This window comes from Ursus arctos, unplaced genomic scaffold (assembly GCF_023065955.2).
Source record: "Ursus arctos isolate Adak ecotype North America unplaced genomic scaffold, UrsArc2.0 scaffold_31, whole genome shotgun sequence".
In the NCBI taxonomy this organism is placed as follows: Eukaryota; Metazoa; Chordata; class Mammalia; order Carnivora; family Ursidae; genus Ursus; species Ursus arctos.
The window spans coordinates 24,240,001-24,248,444 of record NW_026622997.1 but is presented as its reverse complement, the minus strand read 5'-3'; the positions used below and the strand labels follow the sequence as shown (position 1 = coordinate 24,248,444).

The window sequence follows — 8,444 nt, the reverse complement described above, 5'->3', positions numbered from 1 at the left end:
GAACACAAGCAGGGGGAGTGGGAGAGGAAGAAGCAGGCTCACAGCGGAGGAGCCTGATGTGGGGCTCGATCCCACAACGCTGGGATCACGCCCTGAGCTGAAGGCAGACGCCCAACCGCTGTGCCACCCAGGCGCCCCAGATTTTCTATCTCTTTGTTGAAGTTCTCTCTGTGTCTGTCCATTCTTTCCCCCATTTCAGCGAGCATCTTTATGACCATTACTTTATAGTCTGTTTCATCAAGTCCCCACCCCCCGAGGGGGTTATCTTATTCTTTCATTTGGAATGTATTTCTTTGTTTCCTCATTTTGCTTGACACTCTGTGCTTATTGTATATGTTAGGCAAAGCAGCTATCTTTCCTAGTCTTTTTTTTTTTTTCAGATTTTATTTATTTATTTGACAGAGAGAGAGAGAGAACACAAGCAGGGGGAGTGGCAGGCAGAGGGAGAGGGAGAAGCAGGAGCCAGATGTGGAGCTTGATCCCAGGACCCTGGGATCATGACCTGAGCTGAAGGTAGACGCTTAACTGACTGAGCCACACAGGTGCCCTATCTTTCCCAGTCTTAAAGGGGTGGCCCTGTATAGGTGACGAACCTTATCATTTGAACTTGCCCTAGTTCTTGATTGTCTCTCATATTGTCTCTCTAATTGTTTCAGACCTATGGGGCCCAGAAACACAATCCCCCATAGCTCCCAGACTCCTGCAATCAACAGGCATCCTGTGTGTGGGCTTCATGTACCTGCTGGCTCTGGGAAGGTGGGCTGCTTGCCCACCACTTCCAGGGGCCTGGGTAGCAGTGTGGGAGGGGGCACTCGCCAACCACCTCTGACGAGCAGGTGTTAGCACATTAGTGTGAGAGTACAGAAATTGTGCCCACCAGCACAGGCACTAGTAAAGTAGAGACAGAATGTAAAAGTGGTTCCTGCCAGCCATCCAAACCTGAAGAGACTTCAACAGGCTTTTGCTCCTCTCATAGATGCTTTAAGATTATCAATGAATCTCCTCATATGGTCTGGGCTCTTTTCAAACTGCTGCTTTTGCACTGGGTCCATTTCAAACTGCTGCATTTGCACTGGACAAATGAGTCTGCATGTGAGCTAAGAGCAGACTCCTTATTTCCTATAGCTCTGTGGCTCTCCTGGATACAAGCCCCATTGGTTTTCAAAGCCAGACTTTGGGGATTTGCCTCTCTAGTGCATGTCCCAAGGGTTGGGATGCTTGCTGTGGGGCACAAACCCTTCACTCCTCAAGTGGGAGTTCTGTATTTGTAAGCCCCCTCTGATGGTGGGTTGCCACACTAGGGGTTGGGCTTTTGGTGAAACTACCTCTCTCCCTCTCCTACTGGTCTTGAGGTCGGCCTTTTAGCCTTTGTCATGGAGTAGCTGTTCGGCTAGTTCTCAGGTTCTTTTGAGAAGGAAATGTTCCACGTGTAGACCTTGCTGTGTCCACGGGAGGAAGTGAGTTGGGGACCCTCCTATGCAGCCGTTGTCAACTGCCTCTTCAACATACGAATTTCAGAGGGACACAGACTCCCAGTCACAACAGCCATCTAGTCTCGTGCTGTCCCACAAGGTAGCCACTGGCCACATGTGGCAACTGAGCCCTTGTCCAAGTTGAGATGTGATGTGAGTGCAAAATACACACCAAGAGTTCGAAGATTTAGTAAGAAAATAGAGCAAAACAAGTACTGAAAATATCTCATGAATAATTTCTATCTTGTTACATGTTAAGATAACATTTGGAGTATATATGGTTAAATTAAAAATCATTACAATTTATTTTGCTAATTTCTTTTTACTTTTGTTTAATGTAACTACTAGAAAATTTAAAATTACTTCTGAGGCTCACACTTATGAATTGCATTCTGTTTCTGTTAAACAGAAGTGGTCTAGCCTGGTGGTTCTCAAGGGGGAGTGATTTTGGCCTCCAAGGGACATTGGCAATGTCCGGAGACATTTTTGTCACAACTGGAGGGTTTAGGTGCTATTGCTATCTACCTGGGAGAGGCCTGGGATGCTGCTGAACATCTTATAACTCAGGACAGCCTCCGCCCCATAACAAGAAATTACCCATCCACAATGTCCAGCACCAGGGTTGACAAACCCTGATCTAGAAAAATCAATTAATAGAGTATAAAAGGAGCCTAAAGTGAACAAGTGAAACATCGACAAATCTATGTCTATATGATGGAAGATAAATGATACAATAATCTACAACCAGTAAACTACCATTTGCAATATAAAGGGCCTGTGGCCAGAAGTATCTTAACTCTAGAGAACAAAGAGATGGTTCCCAGAGGGGAGGTAGATGGGGGATGGGTGAAATAGGTGAAGGGGATGAAGAGTATACTTATCTTGAGTACTGAATAAGACATGGAATTATCGAATCACTATATTGTATACCTGAAACTATTATAACACTGTATGTTAACTACACTGGAATTAAAATAAAATTCAAAAACTTAAAAATCAAATAAATAAATTAATGAATTAATTAAAAAAAAAAAAAAACAAACTAAGGGGACTGAGGCCAGAAGCAACCCATGCATGCAGCATGGGACAAAAGAACAGACCAGCTCACATTATCCCTTCTGACCCCTGGTTGTCCTATGTCATCAGCACATTAGTTAGGAAGAACTGGAGAGGGCTCTCATGACCTGTAATAGATGGTGTGAAGCTGATGGCATATACTCACGGTGTGAATATTCACAACAAATAGGCACAACAGGTCTCATTAGAGCCCATGTTGAAGACCACGTTGCTTATAATTCAGACCAGTTGGAACCTTCTATAATAAGGTATAATAATGAGCGAAGTTATTAGGTAAGTGGTTCATCCTAGTGAAGTTTATTCCTGCCTCAATGTGCCATGTGATTTAGAGAAGTTAAGAAATGGGCTGAATTCGGTCCTAACCCCGTAACATTCCGGCCCTGCTTTTCTTTTGAAGGTGTGCCTGATTTCAACTGGTCTCCTTGCCATGTGCTTTTTCTTACTCCAACGCGATAAAGAGTTCTGATTACTTCAGCCTTCTGCTTGTTTGGACTGCAGCAAGGAGGTGTGACCATCCTGGGATGTGACGCACGACGCATTGGAAGCTGCAGGATCAAAGCGTTTGGAGACTTTGGCTAAAGATTTGGAACCCCTGCTTCTCTATTTCCATCTTTCTGCAAGAGAAAAGCCCAGCGCTTATCACTGAAGTTCTTCACAAATAAGTGCAGGAAAGTAAGTTTCCTTCCTTGGTCCCCAGAGACCAAAACGTACCCCGCTCCTTCCCCACGCCACGTGTTATGTGAAAACTGTCCTTTGATCGTCAGATCGACAGGCCCTGCCCACTTTAACCTCTCCTTCTCCCAGCACAACTGTTGCTCTGAGATTTATGTAAATGACATTTTCTCATTTGTGCATTAGCATGGCTATTTCCAGGCCACCTTGGGTCATTTCCTAAACAGGCCGGAAGTGGTGTTCGCTTAAACTCACAATCTTCAAAATTTAGGCAAAAATAACGTTCTACTTGGAAGCAAAAACAAATTGGTTAGTGATGAGGTGAAATAAAATTATCTTGTTATAGAAACCACTTAAGGAGGACCAGGATTGGTCTGCAAATACTGTGCTGCACCATTAAACCGCAGGAAGAAAAAAGGAAACCACAGTACTTTACATAACTTTCGGACCTCATGTAACCTCCCAGGCCCTCCCTCTTTAGCTGGATTCAGGGTCTGCCTTTAAGCACAATCATGTTCGGGGGTAAAACATGTCTAGGAAAAGATCCTATGCTTTGGATAAAAGTAAACGCAACTAGTTTATATTCTAGGGGACGTATGACAACGGTGAATGGCGGGGAGAACACCAGACTGAGCTGGACTGTGTCCCGAATACTCCAGTTCCCCTTGTGGGTACCCAGCAGAATGGCACTTCCCCACCCTTTCGAATACAGACAGAGCCATGCGAAAGGATGAGTCTCAGCTCTGGTCGGCGTGGAGGGAAGCGAGGGAGAGCAGCCCGTGTCGGCACGGAGGCACGGGTGTTTGAGTGACTAGGGTAACCAGACTCCTCGAGACTCAACTTGAGAGGTGGAGTCACAGAGATCTGGGGCTTTCCTGTTGCTATGGCATGCCCTAACCTCCTCTGATGGATAAACACATCAGCTTAGTACCCAGTATCTTGCTTTTACCTTCTGTGCCTTTTCTAAGTGTGGCTTGCTTCTTCCCAACCCCACCCGGGAGAGGGAATTTAATAAACACACGTGAAAATAATAATTACAAAGAGAAAAATACAGACTCTCTAAAGCACGGAGAGTCGTATCAGGGAACAGAGTGATCATCCGACAATAGCCATTTCTGCTGTCATCATGTGCATGCATGTGTGTGCGTGCACGCGTGTGTGTATGTGTGTGTACGTGTGTATCTGTGCATGTGTGGTTTTTACACCGCCACTGCACACTGCTGAATAATGGTGATTTGCTCCACTTTTTATTCATGCCAATTCAACAATGTTACCACAGAATAATTTTTTTTAACCACAGAATAATTTTTAATGACCGATTTTTCCATGCCCTGATTTTGGTGGCGGCCAGCATTCCATTATTGTGGATGTTTGCGGTCCTTAGTTGACTCCATTAGCATGGAGACTACCAACTTGGAGAACACCTGCGGTGTCTGAGACCCTGCATCCAACTTTTCCATGTGCTGTTTTCAATCCTCCCACTGTGCACTAACCACAAGCATGCGAGCATGAAGACTGAATACTAATCAAAAGGGAAAACGGGGTTGGTTGTGGCAATGTCTTAGCGGGACAGTCCTCCAGCCACCGGGGCTTGTGTTGAACACATGACTCTTGCTGGCAGTGGCAAGCGCTCTACACCACCTGACTGACGGTCACTAACTTGGAAGATGAGTTATTTTTCTTTCCACTTAATTTGCAATTTTAACAAAGCGAAATGTGTCCATGGTTAAAAAAAAAAAATCAACAATTCTAAAAAAGTCTATAATGAAAAAAAGCCTGGTCCTCCAGTCTGTCCCTGCGGACCCCTTATTTGCACTCTGCGGATATTCACTTTAAAATCTATCCACTGTTTTGTCCCCATGTTTCTGAATAACCTGCTTCTACTGTATGGCTTGATTTTTCCAGACTTAGGGAGACGTGTTGAGTCCCCACGAGAGAACACAAAAACAGGGTTTGCATGAACATCTTCCTGTGGACACACGTGCACTTAACACACAGTGTCGATTAGTTTTTACTGTGTAACCAAGCACTCCCAAACATATTGGCTTAAAGCATCCGTTTATTTACTCACAGTTCTGTGGATCAGCAGTTGAACGGAGCTGGGCTGCGCTGGGCTGGGCAATCCTTCTGGACTTGGCTGAGCTCATTCATGCAGCTGTGGTCGGTTACTGGGTCGGCTGGGGGCTGGCCGGCCTAAGTGGCCTCAGCTGCAGTGGCTCCTCCACACTCCATGGATTCTTTTTTTTTTTTTTAATTTCATTTATTTTTTGAGAGAGAAAGAGCACAAGAGGGGGAGGGTCAGAGGGAGAAGCAGGCTCCCCGCTGAGCAGGGAGCCCGACACGGGACTCAATCCCTGGACTCTGGGATCATGACTTCAGCTGAAGGCAGACGCTTCACCGACGGAGCCACCCAGGTGCCCACACTCCATGGATTCTTTCATCCTCCAGCAGACTGGGCCTGGCTCACACACGGGGATAGTCAGGGTTCAAGGGTGCACGTGGGAGCATGTGAAGCTTCTTGAGGACCAGGCTCAGAACCAGCTTTCTGGTGCTCCCATTCTCGCAGGCCAGCTGGGTTTGGGGTGGGGGGGAACAAACTCCAGCTCCTGGTGGGAGATGCTATGCTTCACCTTGTGAAGGATACAGGGAGAAGAGGACTGTGGCCGCTTTTGCAATTTAGCACAACAAACAGCGTATAGACGCGTCTGCACTCCTCCTCCCCACCGTTCTCTTCATACAGCCATCAACATAGCCTCTATCATCCACCAGAGTTAAGTCAGTTTTCAGTATTTGCCCTATGATAGTGATGGACATGTATGTGTCCATGAGCTCCACCAGAGCTCATACCATGCTAGGATTATATTTTCTTTTATTTATACGGATTTCTGCTCCGATCCTCAGAGTAGGTTATTGTCTTGTTAGTTGTTTGCTTAGTTTTTCAAACGTACTCTGCACTCATTCAGCTCCAGTGAAGCTCTGCAGTGAGCAGGCATTGCCTAAGGACCAATGCAACAGGTGTATTGTCGGTTGCTTCCCCCACCCCCTTCCGATCCCCCTGTGCTTCTGTTCCAATCTTGACATGGTGATCTTTGCACCTGTCACAAAGTAATCATTCTGAGGTTCTCTTGGCTGCTTTCTTCTGTAGAATGCCCTGTTTCTTGGCTAAAAGCACCTTCTGAGTTTTCTCCTCCTTTTGGAGGAACATACCCTCTAGTAAATTCCTGAAAAACAGTGCATGGGAGGCAACTTTCTGAGACTTCGAATGGCTGAAGATGCTAACCCACTTGCAGACTTGTTTGCTCGCTGGGAAATTCTGTGGGGGAAACTGCTTTCTCCAGAGTTGTTCAGGCACGGTTCTTCTACCTACCAGGATTACTTTTAAGACCTTGGAGATCATTCTGATGCCTGATCCTTTGTCCATCATCAGGTTTTCTTCTTTAGAAGTTTCTTTAAGAGTCACCTCTATTACCAGACTTCTGAAAAAAACACACTGACGTATCTCATTGGGGGGTCTTCTTCCATTTGTACTATAGGCTTGTTGACTCTGGGTCCAGTAACTTTTCCACCTTGTTCTGGGACACCTGTTGGGTATCCTTTATAGAGATTCTTATTTTCTCATTTTTCTCTTGTTTTGAAACTATTTGTTTTGTTTTGCTTTTATGAAGGCTTCCGCTTCCTTCTTTTCTTTCTTCCTTTCTTTTTTCTTTTTCTTTTTCTTTCTTTCTTTCTCTTTCTCCTTCCTTCCTTCCCTCCCCCTCCCTCTTCCTTCCTTCCCTCCCCCTCCCTTCCTTCTTTCCTTCCTTCTTTCCTTCCTTCCTTCCTTCCTTCCTTCCTTCCTTCCTTCCTTCCTTCTTTAGCTGCCTGGCCAATAAGTTTGTCTTTACCTGAAAAACTCTCACAGAAAATTGTGGTTTGGCTTAGCTCTCAGGAACTGGCTCTGAGTTGGTTTGCCCTCTTCTGAGTTACATGATTTCTCTTCTGAGCAAGAGAGATTTTGAAACAGTTATGTCCCTTCTTTTGAAGTTCTTTCTTAGGCTTCTTCTTATAAATTGGATTCTCCCATACAGTAGTAGGAGTTTTCTTGGACATCTCTCCTGTCATGTCTGGAATTTATGTTGTTCTTTACGGAGCAAGAGAATTGTTTCCGGTAAGCATCTCTCTTCCCTTCCATGAGGTAACACACGTCGTCTGCAATGATCTGACCCACGGTGTGCCTCCAGTGTATGTCTGCGTTGAATTCGTTCCTTTTGGAATCACAACCAGGGACTCATATGGTTCTGAGAGGGCCCCCAAAACTATTTCCAGTGGTCGTTTTGGCAAGACTTGCATTCAAATAGCACGTGGAAGCACCCGGCTGACAATACTTTCCTCTTCATATTTATGTCTGGTCACCCCCACTCGGCCTTTGTAGATCTTGTCTCTGCCAAACCTACTGAGAAGCCCGCAGGCCAGCAGCAGGTTGGTACAATATGGGGCAGCACGCTCTGTCAGGCCGGTCTTCACTCCACACTCTGGAAGCTCATGAGCCTTCGCTGCGTAGACTACCATATCCCCTTCTGTACGGACATGAACAATCTGACAAATAACCTCTCTGTTGGTTACATGACTGTTTGGGGTATATTGTACTTCTTTTTGTCCTGGATTAGTAAGTGTTTCTGAGCACAGGAATCAGTTTTATCCTCTTGTTTTCTTCTAAATTTCACTTGGTATCTCTTACAGTGGGACTTACTCTTGATACCTTTAATACAGACCCATGTCCACGGCTTGCCGCGGATCTCTTTTTTGGAGGTTTTTAAACTTATTTCTCTGTATTTCTAATTTAGTATTTATTTCTTCTATTATATTTTTAGATTCAAAGAGCTCTTTAAATCTGCCGAGTGTTCCTTTTTAAGGGCACGCTGTTCTTGATCTGTTTTCATGGATATAATATTCTCTCTTATTTCTCTGAGGGTTGGTTGGTTTGCTTATTCTTTACATTTTCTTCTGGTCCCTTCATGGTCTCTTCCCTCTGTGATGTTTATTAATTTTGAACTTTGCCTTTTATGTTAGATATTTCCTACAAATACCCGTTACTCCTTGGATGCTGTAAAAAGCTCATGGCAGCCCAGAGAGTATGGGTGGGATTTGCAACTGATGGGATTCACTGATCAGGGGTCGGGTCCCCCTCCCCCATAGTATCTGCATGAGTTTTCTATCGAAGCAGCAACAAACGACCACAAACTC

At 45.1% G+C, this 8,444-nt stretch overlaps 1 protein-coding gene and 1 pseudogene across 1 annotated transcript in view; both read right to left on the bottom strand.

Annotated features, from left to right (window-relative positions):
• Positions 1-364: 364 nt before the first annotated feature.
• CDKAL1 (CDK5 regulatory subunit associated protein 1 like 1) overlaps positions 365-8,444 on the bottom strand; it is an 811,149-nt gene continuing 803,069 nt past the window's right edge. The window contains exon 17 of the transcript XR_007191478.2: positions 365-8,444. This exon is cut by the window's right edge and continues 2,468 nt beyond it. The gene's annotated coding sequence lies outside the window, so the exon portion shown is untranslated.
• LOC113264245 (60S ribosomal protein L5-like) lies at positions 7,146-8,029 on the bottom strand (annotated as a pseudogene).